This window comes from Schistocerca gregaria, chromosome 3 (assembly GCF_023897955.1).
Source record: "Schistocerca gregaria isolate iqSchGreg1 chromosome 3, iqSchGreg1.2, whole genome shotgun sequence".
Lineage (NCBI taxonomy): Eukaryota > Metazoa > Arthropoda > Insecta > Orthoptera > Acrididae > Schistocerca > Schistocerca gregaria.
In genome coordinates this window covers 900,744,556-900,762,079 of record NC_064922.1, presented here as the reverse complement: position 1 = coordinate 900,762,079, position 17,524 = coordinate 900,744,556, and positions in this window count along the sequence as shown.

The window sequence follows — 17,524 nt, the reverse complement described above, 5'->3', positions numbered from 1 at the left end:
ACTAAATTACTTAGAGATGAAATTAGTGCAGTCGCTAAATAATGTTCTGAAAACGCGACACAGTTACGCGACGAGTTTAAATTGATGTCAGCAGAACTTTCACGCACACTGGATGAGAATGTCGACAAGCAATTTGAACAACAAAACAGGCAAATTGACGAACGTTTTAATCACCATCTACAAAACAGTGGCGGCCGGAGTGGCCGTGCGGTTCTAGGCGCTACAGTCTGGAACCGCGCGACCGCTACGGTCGCAGGTTCGAATCCTTCCTCGGGCATGGATGTGTGTGCTGTCCTTAGGTTAGTTAGGTTTAAGTAGTTCTAGGTTCTAGGGGACTGATGACTTCAGATGTTAAGTCCCATAGTGTTCAGAGCCATTTGAACCATTTTTTACAAAACAGTGTAACGCGTTACGGTAAATTCATACAGGAACAGAACAGAGTAAAGAAACAAGTCATGGAAACAATTACTGCACAGAGACAGGAAGATAAGCGTAAATTGTTTACGAAAGCAAAAACATACGTAGACTACAACATTGCTTAAGTATCAGACGAAATCAAACAGTTGAACACCGAATTGCATTAAAAGAAAAACAGACACACACACAGTAGACTTTCAGAGATTGACCAACAGATTTGAACAATTAGAATTGATACCGGAGCCTGATGCCATTAAAGCAGACGTTAAGAAATTGAACAAAACCACACGTAAAATGCAAAAACAAATTAATGCTTGTAACACTAAAAACGACGATCAAGTAATAGCACTGACTGAAAAATTTGATGAATTGGGCAGTCGTAATGATGTTATCGAAAATAACAATGACACCAAATCGGACGATACGTCACCAATTTCTTTCAATCAGACACCCGAATTCCAAAATTTACAGCAGACAATCAGTGAGATAAGTTCATCCAGTAATACATTGCGTAGAAAAGTGTCGTCTTTACAGCAAGAAGTGACAGAAATAAAAAATGTTTCAGCCTCTAACAAGTCACAGCATACGCCACATTGTGAACATTTGTCACATTCAAACAGCCAGTATAATTTAGGTAATTTACAGAGAGCACGCAACTTAGATTCCGAACAGACAAACAGATTATCATACAATCCTGAACCTGTTCAGACATACAGAGACGATAATTTTGATTATAAGCACTTTTCTATCCGTGAGAAAATTTAAGGTATTTAAGAATGACAGAACAGATTCACCCATTGGATTGAATACAACAATTTAGCTTTGCTTTTCCACCAACTTGGCCCGTAACACACAAACATGAATTTATTTGCAGTTTTTTGGAAGGTGAACCGGCAACTCGTATAAGACCGATCGCGAGACAATGCTACTCGGTAGAAGAACTTCAGAATGCTTTCCTGTCAGCGTATTGGTCGAAGACGACACAGCGCGGAATCAAGGATCAACTAATTAGCTTACCGAATTATGAGAACTCAAATTTTTCCACTGTCACCCAATTTTTTGAACACATGGTCCAACAAAACCAATACTTAATGAGCCATACAGTGAATCAGCACTTATCCAATTATGTATTTCTAATTTACCACGATCGTTAAGAGTATCACTTTTAACAGGACAGCAGAAAGAAATATTTCGGCATTTAGAGATCTATTACAGCTTTTGGAAGTTCAGAAATCAGACTATTCCTTCATAAACAAACATTTTTCACATGATAACCAAGGCCAACAAGCATACGGCAATTACGATCAGCCACGCTATTTTAATAGCAAAGGTGATAGACGGTCCAGGAATGACAACCACCAGAACTTTAATAACAGAAAAAATTTTAATTATCAGTATCGTCAAAATTATCAGCAACAGCAAACAGAGTTTGGTAAGAATAGAGGTTTTTCCCCCACAAAAACAACAAAATCAACCGGTTAGCATATCTAACCAACAATGTAATGTGCAAGGTCAGCCAAGCTTTAATGTTTGGCCGCCTACACGTATAGCGCCAGCTCTATCAAGTAGTAACGCACACAACAAGGAAATCAGTACGTACAGAAGGCACATCATTTCAACTCATATCGCAACGCGCCGTATAGTAACGACTATAATGACAGACGTAAAAGTAATGAGCTCAGATTCCAGCGTTCATTTAATAACAGTAGGTCTTGCCAGCAGCAGAATGAACCACAACAACAGATTATCATGAATGAACCAGACAGTCGGTATCATCCCGAACCTAATAAGTCAGGAAGAAACAACAGAACAGTACAAATAGTTGAAATGCCACAGCATCCTCCCGCAAATAACAGCACTGCAGAAAGAATTTGACTAGATACAGTACAGGTTGCATCTTCTACCAACGTAAGCAATACTTTTGACACACAGAATCTTGTTCACGAAAATGTCATTACTTTTGACGACATCCGAGACACACTTTTGCATGAAAAACCAGTTATTCAAAAAACCATTTCCCACCCTGTCATTGAAGTAAAGATTGGATCGTCCACATTTTCAGCAGTAATCGGTTTCAGATCACCTATGTCAGTTATAAATGAAGAAACATTTAACGACTGTAACAAAGAGAACACCTATCCTACGTTACCATTAACAAAACTAAAGTAAAAGGAGCAGTCTCTGGTAAAGGAGTAGACGTAAAATTACAGACACACTTATCACTTTGTATTGCAGGTCATACGTTCCACTCAAATTTTTGGATTGCACCCTTATTGACAACAGACGTTATTTTATGTACGAATTTTTTGGTACAACATGACGCAATTATTGACTTTCAAAATTTATATTTAATTTTAAAGGATGAAAATGTACAACTGTCATTAGAATTTCAGCGCGCTTTATCTGCAGATGAACAGGCAATTAATCGAACAGAGGTCATTTCTACATCGCGTAACACGGACTATCATTCCACATTATTCAGAGATACCTATGTTCACAACTACAATAGACCAGACGAAACGGACTATGACGTTATACAAATGACTTCTGATAAGATTAAACAGAGCAACGCAAATACAAGCAACGAACGTACAGAGCTACGCCAAATTCTTTTACAGCAAGCTCCAGTTTTTGACAACATCCCTGGTACTATGTCCGTTTTTATTTATGAATTTTAAGTTAAACAGCATGACACATTTAAAGTTAAACATTATCCTATTCCGTATATCCGTACACAAAATATTGTGATTACGCACTATCACGTTCTCTCAACAACAATCAGCAGGACTTCACAACCAACTTCTGCCAAGCAAATTTTAGCGTCATGTATATTCAACAAGTTGCATTTGAAAATTTCATTTCGTCGTGATTACGAGACCTGGCACAAGAGCAGAGCAAAGACAACGTATGGAAAGAAATTAAACACCTTTGGCAAGATAGGAATAATGTTACCATCCATTAGAAACCATTACACTGTACGCAATGACATTCTGTTTCGCCGCTTTCACCCTGACAGCAACAATTAATTATTATGTATTCCTGACGAACTTATTAACAAATTAATTTGATGTACTCATTTATGTTGCGCACATTATGGAGACAGAAAATTTTTTCTTATACTGAGACAGAACAATTATTTTGCAAACATGGAGAAACGAGCTTTAGCGTCATGCAAAATCTGCCAGAAAGCTAAATCAGACACGACTTCACATTTTCCTCCGTTACATCCCATTGTACCCATTAAATTCAGACACATAGCCGATGTAGATATTTATGGACCGATTCCCAGATCTAATGGAGGTTTTTGTTACATCTTTGTCGCTGTTGAACTCACTTCGAAATTTGTTACCTTTACTCTGTTACGCAAACTTACTGCGAAATCTATTTCGAATGCATTTGTAAAACATTTTATATTTCATGTGCGGCATGTATTACAAGTAATTTCCGAAAAAGGACCACAATTTCGATCTGTAATGTCGACACGTATGTTACAAGCAAGAAACATTTCTCCGATCTATATATCCAAGTATCACGCTTCTTCGAACCCTTGTGAACGACTAATGCAAGAAACTCGTAAACTATGTAGAATATACTGCCATAAAAAATATTGATTGGGAAACACACATACTCTCATTCCAGGATGTAATTAACTCCATACCAAATGAATCTACTATGCTATCTCCGACTGTTATATTGAAAAATGTTGAACCACGCAACAAAATTAAAAGAAGTAGTATCTTTTCCTACATCGCATCGACTACGCCACCATGAAATAATTGACATTGCGCTCAAAAACATCAAACGTGCCGCAGAGCGCCGGAGAAGGCAGCAAAAACAGGTTTGTACACGCCGTGGCTTTCACACTAGACAGAAGATATTAGTACGCACACACTATTTATCCAACAGAGGAAAGAGTAGATGCAGTAAATTTGAGCTTCCATACGCAGGTCCATATAGAATGCGCAGCATTCCTCACCCCAATTTAGTGCACGTCGGAACTTTGAGAACCAGAAAAAGCAAAGGCAATCACCATGTCTCCAATGTTAAACCCTTTATTGAATGAACATACTTTATGACTTATCACACTGTAATGCTATTTCCTGATATTTATATGACCACTTATGCAATTATATTTATGTGACTACTTACTGATAATGATCGTATTTTTTTCTTGGCAAGTTCCCGGCAAGGTAAGGTTAGCAGGTCGTTTTTTTTTGTCGTTATATATCAGACCCTACACATTTTCCATTTTTTGTGTATGTATGATTGTTTTCCTATCGAAAGTAGAATTTTTCTCTGTATGCACTATGAAATCTTTAAAATGTAACAAACACCAGTTGACTTTGACATTTTTGCCTTATGATACCCCAATATTTTGACTATTGTAGATTTTTTTGCTACTGCATTTCGATATCTTGTGTACATTTTTGAACTTGAAAACTGTCTATGTTTTTGACCTAATACGTTTTCTGTCATGCTATGCTGTATGCTTAGTTATATCACTAGAAACAAGTTTTTATTTAATGGGTATATGAATTAAATGCAACATATTAATCCATATTCATCTTTTTCAGAAAGCAATAGCATGTAAAAGAAATAAATTATACAACCACAGTGATATACTAAGAAATGGAAATTTCACCATCGGAATGAACGAAAGAAAATGCAATACCTTGTCAAGAAGAGAAAATGGATCAGAATTAACAAGCATTAACAAGTATATCCAATACAAACTGTATAACAGCAGTCTTAACTAATTGCTTTCTTTCAGAATACGAGGCGATTGATGCAAGGTGTTAGACAGAACTACACATGTTTATTTTAGTGATGAAATATGCTAGAAGTAAGAAACTTTATGCTATATGAAATAATGAATGATAATGAATAGTTGTATGAAGTAATATTAATATGAATAATGCAGTGTCTGTTTTTTGCAGATGATAATAAATGATGATGAGTAGTTATAAGAAGAAGATGGTAATGTGAATAATGAAGTTTTTTCTTTGCAGATGATGATAATGAGCAAGTTATGGTAATATCAATAATTACGTTTTTCTTTGCAGATGATGATAATGATGAAGTTTGTATATTTTCTATTTGTTAAGAGATGCTATGTAGTCATTTAAGTATTTGTTGCAGTTCCTTTTGACAGTATGTCATATGTCGCATAGTATAACGATTGAATGTTTTGGGAAAAACAGCTAGGGTACATACATATTATGTCCACGTTTCATTACCTGTTAATTCCAAGTTTACTACTTTTCAGCGTAATATGATTACATTTCTTCTTTCGGTTCAATAATCCATTTTGTATTTTTTCCAGGAGAAGCTTTTAATGATATGAATATACTATCATCAGTTAGTTATTAAAGCTGTTGTAGTACTTGCATTTTTTTACCCAGTTGTTTCTATTATTTATTAATGTGATCACATATACTGTACTTGTTTCATAACCTTCCACAGCTAACTCATGACGAATGACGTTATTAATCCTTACTTCCAGCAATAAGTCAAAAGCAAATATTTTAATGCCCCGCAGTTATTGATCCCAACGCAATGCATTGCTAGCACACAAAACTAAATTATGCTATCAGTTTAAGATATATTTCTAGTTCTAAATATAATGCAAATTTTTCTGTGTATTAATTCCATTATGTCTATGTATTATTGGATAACAGACCTTGAGTAATAGTTACAATGTCTTACATATTAAATATGTCTTATGTCACTTACATGAATCATATATAAACACTAGCAGCTTGATGCTACATGCAATAATTCTTGTTTTGAATGATGACTTCTGAATAATACTGATTGATGTTTTGTAATACTGTATGCTATACCAATTATCACTGTAATGAGTGAGTTTTGCATAACTGAATGCCAATTATTACTGTAATGAGATGACATGATGCCAATTATTACTGTAATGAGATGTCTTTGATGCCAATGATTACTGTAATATGATAACTTCTGCGTAAATGCTATACCAATTATTACTGTAATGAGATTACTTATGCATAACTGAATGTAATGAGATGACATGATGCCAATAATTACTGTAATGAGATGTCTTATGATGCCAATGATTACTGTAATATGATAACTTATGCATAAATGCTATGCCACTAATTACTGTAATGAGATGACATGATGCCAATAATTACTGTGATTAGATGATTTATGAATAATGTTTTGTAATACTCCATACATAGTACATAAATGTTTAGTAAGTAGCCAATCAGTGCCAATAATTATTCAAATCGGGTGATACACTAATGTTATTCTGAATGATGACTAGCATAAGACTTAATGTCCCTCACCTTCTGACCTAATTACCAGCAATTACTGCAATATCCTTATCTCCTGTCCATCCTTGTGATCATGGAGCACTATATTTGGTTTTTGCACTAATTCTACATTGATGCAAGAGTATGGATTCTACAAGAATGTGGTGTTGACAAGCAGTCCACCACCCTGAACGATGGAGATGTTATTATGGTCCTACTGTTTGGTGTACATATTCCACTATCAAAATGATAACATTGAATATTAACAGAACGTTTGAGTGTCTTGGCTACACTGATAAATACTTCAGGGAAGAGAACTTCAGATTGTCTCACTTGGTGTTGTGCTTTTGTAAAAAGACATGATTTTTCAGTGCAGCTACGTGCAACCTACTGTGCTACAACCATGATGCTATCCTTCCCATTCCTTTCCTAGTTCTTGTAAAAATGATAAACACTTTTACAGTGTGTGTGCACTTTATTTCACTTCTTAATGTATTTGGTTCTTGTAAAAAAATGCTAAAGACTTTTACAGTGCATATGCACTTTTTTCACTTCAGATTTTGTACAAAATGCTAAAAACGTTTGCAGTACATGTGCACTTTATTTCATTTCTCAATATGTTTAAATTCTTGTAAAAAATGCTAAAGACTTTTACAATGCGTGTGCACTTTATTTCATCTCTTAATGTGATCAGTTCATGTAAAAATGTTGAAGACTTATACAGTGTGTGTGCAGTTTATTTCATTTCTTAATGTATTCTGTTCTTGTTAAAAATGGTGAAGACTTATATAGTGTGTGTGCACTTTATGTCATTTGTTAATATATTTTGTACTAATTGCGTGAATACTTTGTAATTTCTTCATATGTTCTGTACTCAGTGCGTGTGCACTCTATTTCATTTATTAATATGTTATGCACTTATCAATAATTTATATAGTCTGTAACTGTAGACTTAGTAACTAAATAGGTTATAAAAAATTTGTTGCTCATGGCAAGTCCAATTGACTCACCATCGCTGCCAAATTCTTGCCCCTCCCCCTCCCCCCTCCAGTGGAGGGTTATGTAAGAGGTCCATGATTAAAGAATTTGTTGCTAGCGCACTCGAGCAGATGTAATTTCGATGGAATGCTCACGCACTGCCTGCGATATGTAAGCTATAAGAGAATCTCAGTGTCAGTAACAGTGGTAGTAAGTAGTAGCTAGAAGTCGTGTGTATGGAGTTGGCTGGGAGTGACGGCGGTGCCTGAGCGTTCTAGTATAAGGTAAAAGCAGCCTCGCGCATATGTAGTAACAATATCAAGTCCCATGTAAATGCTTTTAAAAAGAAATCTCTTAATAATAATCTTTATTATAAAAATTAACTTTTGACAGTCATTCAACTCAATTTAAAGATTTTACTAATTTCTCCAGTCCTTGGTCATCCTGATCATCAGTTGTTTCTTTTTATACGTGACAAATCTATCGACCAGCATTGCACTGAGCTGTGCCAGAAAAATTTCTTATAGGAGCAGATATATACGCGTCATCCGGCAACCTTATTGAGGTAAGAATTTTCTATTTATTCAGTATGATCTTTCAGGGCCATGACGCAGCACTGCTGACGTCCAAAATTTACCAATTTATATTCACAGCCAATTATTGAAAGGTTATAAGTGAGCCACAATTTTATTGAGAGATTAGTCACATTTTATTATTGATATGTTACACAATTTATTTATTCGGAGGTTACGCTAAATGTCAATGTTATAGTTATATTTTTTACTGTTGAGAGGTTTAGGATCTTTTCTGTTGGGAGGTTACACTAAATGTGAATATTATTCATATTATTTTACTGTGGGGAGGTTACAGGCTTCATGGGAGAAAGGTGGAACCATCTTACGCATCGTATGTTGAAAATCTGAGAGTTGTTTCCTCCCTCCAGTTACGATCTTTGAGGGCAATAACTTAAAGACTGAGAGAGTTGATTTTATGGTACCTGCTTCAGAAGTCTCAAAATTCAGGCAATGTAACAGCAGAAATAATTTTACGCTGGTGTACAAAGCGTACCCTTCCACTCAATGGTGCGGGCAAGACTATCGATTTGTTATGCCCACCTGCTCGTGCTATACGATATTTGCAGCTTCTGGAGGCTCACAGACAATGGGGAAAAGCGCTGGGGAAGTGCTGTGAAGCTCTTGGGGATGGAATCCTGACAACATACGCTAAGACATTAACTGATCAAGTTCAAGTAAAAGAGCAGAGTATGCAAGTTCTGCAAGGAACGAAAGATGACGATACAGACTCCCAGCCAGCAGCAGAGTGTGAGACAACCCTTGGTCAAGGAGAAGACCCTCTCCCAACCGTTAGCGCGTAAACTGCCAAACCACCAAGTTTCTGTATTTTGATGAATCCTTTTGCTAACGACATTTACTGTTTGTGGCCTTCTCTCCCGTATTGCATTCGTCATTTTACCCTGCAGGAAGTGGTAGGTGGCATGTTGCAACTATTATTTCTCACAATCGCTTTAAAAATTTGTTTTCAGTACATTCATGTTAGCCTTTTGTATACATTTTGCAGTCGTTAGTAATTGAGGAAGTATAAAATAATTACAGGCATCGTTGTTTTGGAACATTGGCCATCTTACCCTGCTTTACCATAAGGCAATTACGAAAGTGGTTCCCTTAAATGGGCACTACCGATTTCATTCCCACATCCTTCCCTAGTTTGAGTTTCCCTCGTTCTTTATTTGTTGTATTACTTATAAACACGTACTTTCAAAACAACAAACATCATGTGATATTCTATAACGAAAAAGTAACGTGCTCTATGCCAGTTGGGGACTCGAACTAGAATCTTACGTTTCTCGCGAGCAGTCACATCTACATCTATACATCTACATCCTCATAAATACTCTGAAATCCACGCTTATGTGTCTGACAAAGGGTTCATAGAACCATTCTCAGACTTTCTCGACCATTTCTTTTTTCCCTGATTTCTCTCATGTTATTACAATAATTATTTCTCCCTGTACATCTGGGAGTTTACAAAATACACTCCCTGAGAGAAAAGTGAAACACGCGAAAATTGAGAAGGATCAAAATGAAATTTCAGTAGGTGAGAGAGCACGTGATGTTATTTCACTGATTATAAAATCTAATTAAATTTAGAAGGAACTTGTAAGAACCGACTTAGTATGATACTGGAGCCCCTGTGGTTTGAAAGCATGCAGTTATTCGTTTAGGAAGGGCGGCATCAAACTGTTGTATCCTCTCGTGAGGCAAGCAATCCCGCAATTGTTGTTTCTGGTCCTTGATTCGCAGAGTATTCCCAGGATAATAGCGCTAGGACACAGCTAACATGCGAGCTGTTCCCACATGTATACTACTGGGGCAGATCAACACATCTTCCTGACCATGTGTTTTCCTTAACATCACTCAGACAGTAGGTCAAGCGACACGTGCCATGTGTGGACGAACAGTGTCTGCTGAAAAATGGCACCGTGATTCTGTCACATGACAGGCAACATGTGAAGATGTACTAGGTGGCTGTAATTAAAAGTTAGTGTATGCAATATCTTTAGAAGATTTCTAGCATCTTGTAAGTCATCTGCCGTTAAAATGCAGTCCTTGGTTCGCCTTGCGCACAGCATTTTCCTTGTGATTCTTCCAATTTAAATTGTTCTTAATTGTAGTCACTAGGTATAGAGCGGAACCGGCACTCTTTAAATTTGTGTATTTGTCGTGTAGAAAAGTTTAACGGATTCATTTAGCATTCACATGGAGCTCCTCCCACTTTTTATTCTTAAGGTTCGATTTCTACTTTTCACACATTTATCTTGTTTCAATAATTTTGCAATTCGTTTTGAATTTCTGATGACTTTTACTAGATGGTAAACGACACAAAAATCTGCAAATAATCAAAGAAAAGGCCAAGTTCGAGTTTCAAATCTAGATTAAAAACAGCAGAGAGCCTACAACATTTCTTTGGGGAACGTCCAATATCAGTTCTTTCACTTACTACGAACAGTGACGTTTCTGATAGGAAATCACGAGTCCACTCACACTACTAAGAAGAAAGTCCATAGACACGTAATTTTATTAGAAACTGCTTGTGGGAGAACTGCGTCGAAAATGCAAATATATAGAATCAAAGTGACATCCCCTATCGGCAGTACTCATTACTTCATGTGAATAAATAGCTACTTGTGTTTGACAAGAATATTTTCTTTATCCGCGCTGGTTATTATATGGTAATACATCTAAATTACTTATGTTGGTAGCTGTCCTTGATTTTAATGCTGAACTATTTAATGCATCTTCTCTGATGAAGGAATTTCGGAAAATGGGTTTTAGTAATCCCATTTTAGTGTGCGTTGCCACCTATGACTTTAGCATTGCTATCGTGGAGTGAAGGTACTGTTAATATCTTGCCACAGATAAACACTACATAAGACCAGGTTATCTCTGGGTCTTCTCCAGATTTTCAGGCAGAGTTTCTCTGTGGAACCATTAAAATCTTCTGGCGTTGAAGTTTACACTAAGTTTCGGGTATCTATAAATTGTCACCAACCTTGGAGACTTTGCATTCATTTAAATTTGGCGCGCTTGTTTCGTTGCTTCCGAAAGAGTGTTCTGGCCCGTTTCGTGTGCGATAGGGATGATTATGATCTTCTTTTGATTTAGTTGGTATATATCTCTCGAATACTGTCGGTACTATTTTTGAACGTGAAGTACACCAGCATTTTGGCCTATTTTGTGTATCATAGGGGATCAGTACGATCGCTTATTGATTTCTTTCGAGTGTGTCTTTCCACTGCCGTCGATAATGTTTTTGACTAGAAACTACGCTCACGTGGACAGATTGAAAAGATTGAAGACTGTCTCATAGGAAGGTATCAAGAGAATTTTTATGTGCTTCTTAAACAGACATATTTTGCATTTATTTTTGGTGGGTTTTAATGTTACGGTAATGAAGCTTGCTCCAAGTGCTTGTGGTCAGTAATTCCTACATCCGTCATGAAGTGATGCTCTCAATTTGCTCAGGCTATCTGTCACTGCCTCTAATACTGTCAAACCATTTACATGGCTCTGAGCACTATGGGACTGAACATCTATGGTCATCAGTCCCCTAGAACTTACAACTACTTAAACCTAACTAACCTAAGGACATCACACACATCCATGCCCGAGGCAGGATTCGAACCTGCGACCGTAGCAGTCGCGCGGAAACCATTTACACTTCTTGTGGATTCCTGCCCTATCTACTCAAAACAGTATTCATAGAAAGCAGTTAGTAAAATTTCGGTTGCTGCCTTGTACCTATCAGCGACTTTAAACATGAAACTATTGAGATGTGTGGGCACACCTCCCCACCTGACTCAAATTCCCACTGTCCCACGTCTTTCTACAACACATTTCATTTCAATGGACGTAATTCAACTGGTATTCAGGGTATTCGAGCAAACGTGGAGTCTTTGGAGGTGAAAATAACTGTTCTATATTTTCTATTTCACCAAACGTTTAGTCAGTAACTAACGTCAAAAGTTCTTTTCTTATTTCTTTATAGTAACGCCCTTCGGAACCCACTGGTCACCGGAAAAGGCGCCCTTCAGCGGATGTCGGAAGAGGCCTGCTCCTCAGTCCTACCTCACGTACAAGGAAAAACAGTGTGTACCCGCTTGACTTCATTCACCCCCTCCTCCCACCCCCGCCCCATCACCCCGTAGCACTGCCCGGTCAAGTCTGGTGTAAGTTATACGGCTGAAACCGGTGGAAATAAGCCAAAAAGTTAATACTCTCCTTAGCTTAGTTCACTGAAATTTTTCGCGTTTTTTGCGTCAAACTTGCTTCCACCTACTACCAGCGTTGAAACAATATGTAGTGTAGAAACTGTCCAAGCAGTTACTCGTTATCAAGCAGGCATGTCCACACCTGTACGATGTAAAACAGTTAGCGAAGTCTGTAATAGAAGATTAGTGATTTTTTATATTCCATTTTTAAATGATGGTATTCACAATTTGTGGTCTTTTCCAAGGTACAACATTGTCATTTATCTAGCGAGAAAATCTTGAATACCGTATGTAGCCGTGTAACTAACACAAATTTCCGTTTTCAAGACGGGAAAAATGTAGGGAGATTAACAAAACTTACAAATATCCGATGTTTCGTGGTGAGAGATCGTCTTGTGTTTCAAGGTACAAGATGATGCAGGCTGTGCCGTCCACACATTATAAAATAAGTATTTTCCATAAAATTCTGTAGCTGAAGAATTAACAATATACTCCAAAATGTTAAGTACATTCTAAGACAAAAAGAACGACGCAACATGAAGGAAATATCCGAATGGGACGGAAATCAGTAGACTTTGTGTGCATGTACAGACAAACAAATGTTTACAATTCAGGAAAAAATGGATTACTTATTCAAGAGAAAGAGCGTCACAATTTGAGCAAGTTAATAACGCTTTGGTCCATCTCTGGCTCATATGTAAGCAGTTATTCGATTTCGCATTGACTGAAAGAGTTGTTCAATGTCTAAGAAATATCGTGCCAAATTCTGCCCAGCTGGCACTTTATATCGTCAGTATCGCGAGCTGGTTGAAGGAGCCTGCCCATAATGTTCCCAATGTTCTCAGTTGGGGAGAGATTCGGCGGCCTTGCTTGCCTAGGTAGGGTTTGGGAAACAAGTAGACAAGAAGTAGAAACTCTCGCTATGTGTGGGTGGGCAGTATTTTTGCTGAAATGTAATCCCAGGATGGCTTGGCATGAAGGGCAACAAAATGGAACTTAGAATATCATCGACGTTCGCTGTGATGAAAGGATGCCATGGACGACAACCAAACATGATGACGTTTGGTATGTGGGGTACTCAACTGCGTGGTTATCAGCGCCCGTACAAATTCCAAACCATTGCTCAGTCCAATCTCGCCACTTTCATAAATGATGAGGGCAACAGAAACACCCAGGCATCTCGAGGCAGGTGAAAATCCCTGACCCCGCCGGGGATCGAAACCGGGACCCTTTGAGCCGTGCTGTGGCTCGCGTTGGTGCTGTTTGTAGGTTTCCGCTGTCGGAGGCCAGACGGTGTCGTTTAGTTGGTATGGTTGCGATTGCTTGTCTTCTTCTCGTGTTGACTGGTGTCACTCGGTTTCGCAAGCGTTGCCTGTCCGCTAGTGGCACCAACGGTGGTATCTATATGTAGTAACTGTTGCCCTATCTTTGGAGCGACGTCGTTGTTTTTCCAGGTCGTGTGAGTGGGCCAGTTCGGTAGGGGACTCAGGAGGAGCCAGGTCCTCGCAGTGCCAGAACACGCCGAGACAGCTGGCGGCACGCATGGACTGCCGGACGGAAGGGCTGTGGTCATGAGGGTACACGACCTCGTCGTAAACCGGATCCAGCAACCTTGAAGATGAGTGCATTTCAATCCAAGTAGATATACCTCCACCACTGTGATATCTCGCGATTCTCCAGTGACTTGGGTTCGTGTTGCTGCTCGTAGTGTCGCCGAGGCGAAGAACAGTGAGTGGAGTGCTTTCTACTCTGATGGTAGTAGTTCCTTTCTCGTTTCGGGCGCTCTAAACACAGTATTCTGGGGATGTGGTGCAGACCACCAGTTCCGGATTTGGCGTATTGTTTCATCGTTGCACTTGGTTTATCGGACGTCAGGTAGCTTCAGAAAGATTATCATTAGTCACTCGTTAGACTGTCACTTGTCTGAGTTACCATCCAGTGAAATAAATGCAACTCTTGGGTGCCTGCCTCATCGATCGCAACAGTGTTTCTTGCCGGACCTTCTCAGAGGTCGATTCCTGGAGCACCGTCTGTGGCCCCTTGTGTTACAAAGTTTACCATCATCTTATTTCACCCGTTTGGTAGTCAGTTGCTTTTTTTTAAATTTACCTTTGCTATTGTATTTGCTGTTTTACAGCAGGTTTCTAAATTTTTATATTATTGCCGTTCCTGGCGTGTAAGGCCTTCAGCCATGATTGTGGTCATTTGCCTTAAAATTCTAATTTGGTATTTGTATTTACGCAGTAAGCCTTTAAAATCTTATTTGCTGCCATTCCTGGCGTCTGATGCCTTCTTCTGCGTTTGTGGCGACTTGCCAATAATATTTCAGTACCTGTAAGTTGCAACTAGTTTTAAACAGTTCTTAATTTATTGCCATCCCAGGTGTGGAAGGCCTTCTGCCCAGATCACAGTGGCTTGTTTTTAAAACATTACCTGTTGTATCGGTATTTAATGGTGATATGCTAAATTGTAGCTCACTGAAAACACTATTATTTGCACAGTTGTTTGTTTCTTCATTAATAACGTGTGGTATTTTATTTATTGTTGAGTCTGGAATTACTGGTTTAAAATAAATTTTGTGTAACTGTAAAAAGCAACCAATTGTAATTAATTACGCTCCCGTCCATAATCGTAACCGAATCCTGCCTTCCCTTGACTACCACCAGGTTTCACTCGTGCTCAGGAAGCGAAACGCGACCGCGAGACCACGAGTTGCGAACGACAACCAAAGAGGTCCTGCTGTGGAAACGAATGGCATACCGGACTATCATATCCAGTTGTCAGGCCATATGGTGGGCGACAGTTAGCTGGTATTGTAATGTATAAAATAAAAATTATTTGTAACTCTTTGTCTTTGCCATCAGTGTAATGAAACAGAATGAATATGAGCCGTGACTTATATAAAAAAGAAACACACATTAATACAATGGCTCAACATAAAAGAGAAATAACTAATGTAGGAATCTTATTAACAGTGTAATAAGTTGTTCAATTTAGCGCGAAGTGTATGAGCACTCAGTGAACTAGCTCAGTTCTCAGGGTAGTTACGTAATCGTAGTTCCTTTTGATATTTACCCAACACTACAGATATTAGTCCAGGCTCGTGAGAACTCGTATGGTTATTGAACTATTTCTCCTGGGTGGACTCGGGTTAAAAACAAAATGTAAACTAAATATTAGGATAAATTTTACAAATAATCGACGAGTACGCCAAAGAAGAGAGAGAACTACAATGGACATGTTATCCCATGGACACTTGCGCTTATATGCATGAACTATCTTTCCTTTCTCTTTCACTTATCTGCTTGGATTCGGATCTAAGACGAGGTTCTGATAATGTAAGTTGTACTTAAAACCCGAAAAATATAATGGTTATTTTGTGAAAAGAATTTGTGTATGTGGTCAATCAACTGGTAGTCTGATACCTGGATTGTCTTTAGTAGATATGGGACTTAACAAAGAATTTCATTGTTAGGTGCCGTCTTAGAAAAATCTTTAACATTTTTGTTTTAGTTCATCTATGAGACGTGCCGTCGGTTAGGACAATTAACTTTACTTCAGATCCCACGAGACCGAACGCAGCTACTAATAATTTTACTTACAGATTTTCTTTATATAACGAGGTAACGTCCCAGGCAGAAAAGTTCTGGTCACAGGAATCCAGTTCCATTATAGGATTTCATTTGTAGATGCTACTCTTGTTATCTTATATTGGGGAATGGAGACGAAACCACGATGTATCGACAATTACGTAACTACCCTGAGAACTGAGCTAGTTTACTGAGTGCTTTTACATGTCGGGCTAAATTAAACAATATATTACACTGTTAATAATATTCGTACATTAGTTATTTCTTTTTTATGCTGAGCCATTGCATTAATGTGTACTTCTTTTTATTATATAAGTCACGGTTCATATTCATTCTATATTACCTTACATTGACAGCAAAGAAAAGAGTCACAAATAATTTTTATTTTATTACATTACAGTATCCTAACACTGTCTTTGGCGAAACCAGACACCTCTGTGGCCTGGAATCTCATTGGCTGGAGTAGAATTGTCCACTGTGATGAATGCGATTTCGAAACTGAGCCCTGATGACCAGTGAAGACGTGCCTTAAGACGCCTTGCACACTAGTGAAATACTAACCTGTCATCCGCCATACTGGCCGACAAGCAGGAGTGATGGTCTAAGGTGTGGAAGTGCCATTTCATTTCATACCGGGACCTCTTTGGATGCTATCGGCTGCACCCTTACAGCACAGCGCCATGTCGACGATATTTTACGCCCCGTTTTGTAGCACTTCATACCATGCCATCCTGCGCTAACTTTTCAGCAAGATAACGCCGACAGCACATAGAGAGGGTTTCTACTACTTGCCTTTGAGCTTGGCAAACCCTTCGTTGCCCAGCAACGTCACCAGGTCTTTCCCCAAATGAGAACGTTTTCAGCGTTATCGCAAGACCCTCCAACCAGCTCGAGATTTTGAAGATCGGAGACGCCAATTGGACAGAATCTGGTACGATATTCCTTACGACGACAGCCAACAGCTCTATCAATGCCAAGCCGAATAATGGCCAGCCCCAGGGCCGGAGGTCGACCAATGTGTTACTGAATTGCTCAAATTGTGATGCTCTATTTCTTGAATAAGTCAAACAGTCCTTTTCTGAAATTTTAATCATTTGTTCGTTTTTTACAAGTATATCACATCTACCTATTCCCGTACATTCATTTAATTCCTTAGATATTTTCAAATGCTGCAGACAACACAGAAATCACGTCTAGCAACAACTACAAAACTGTAGGAAATTGCGGAAACTGCTTATGGTGGTCTCTAGCGCTCATCCTTTCGAGTGATACTTAAATCAATCACTAGACTGACGCACCGACCCACCTTGCGTTCCTAGGTGCGCTATCCTATTGGTACAGCACTGTGCCCTACCATCTAAAGATCCTTTTTTTCGGAAGTCTCTTAAACGTGGGACGCACACTGCAGTACCAGACGTATGCAAAGAAGACGCAGAAGTCGTATCACTTCTTTAATGCGA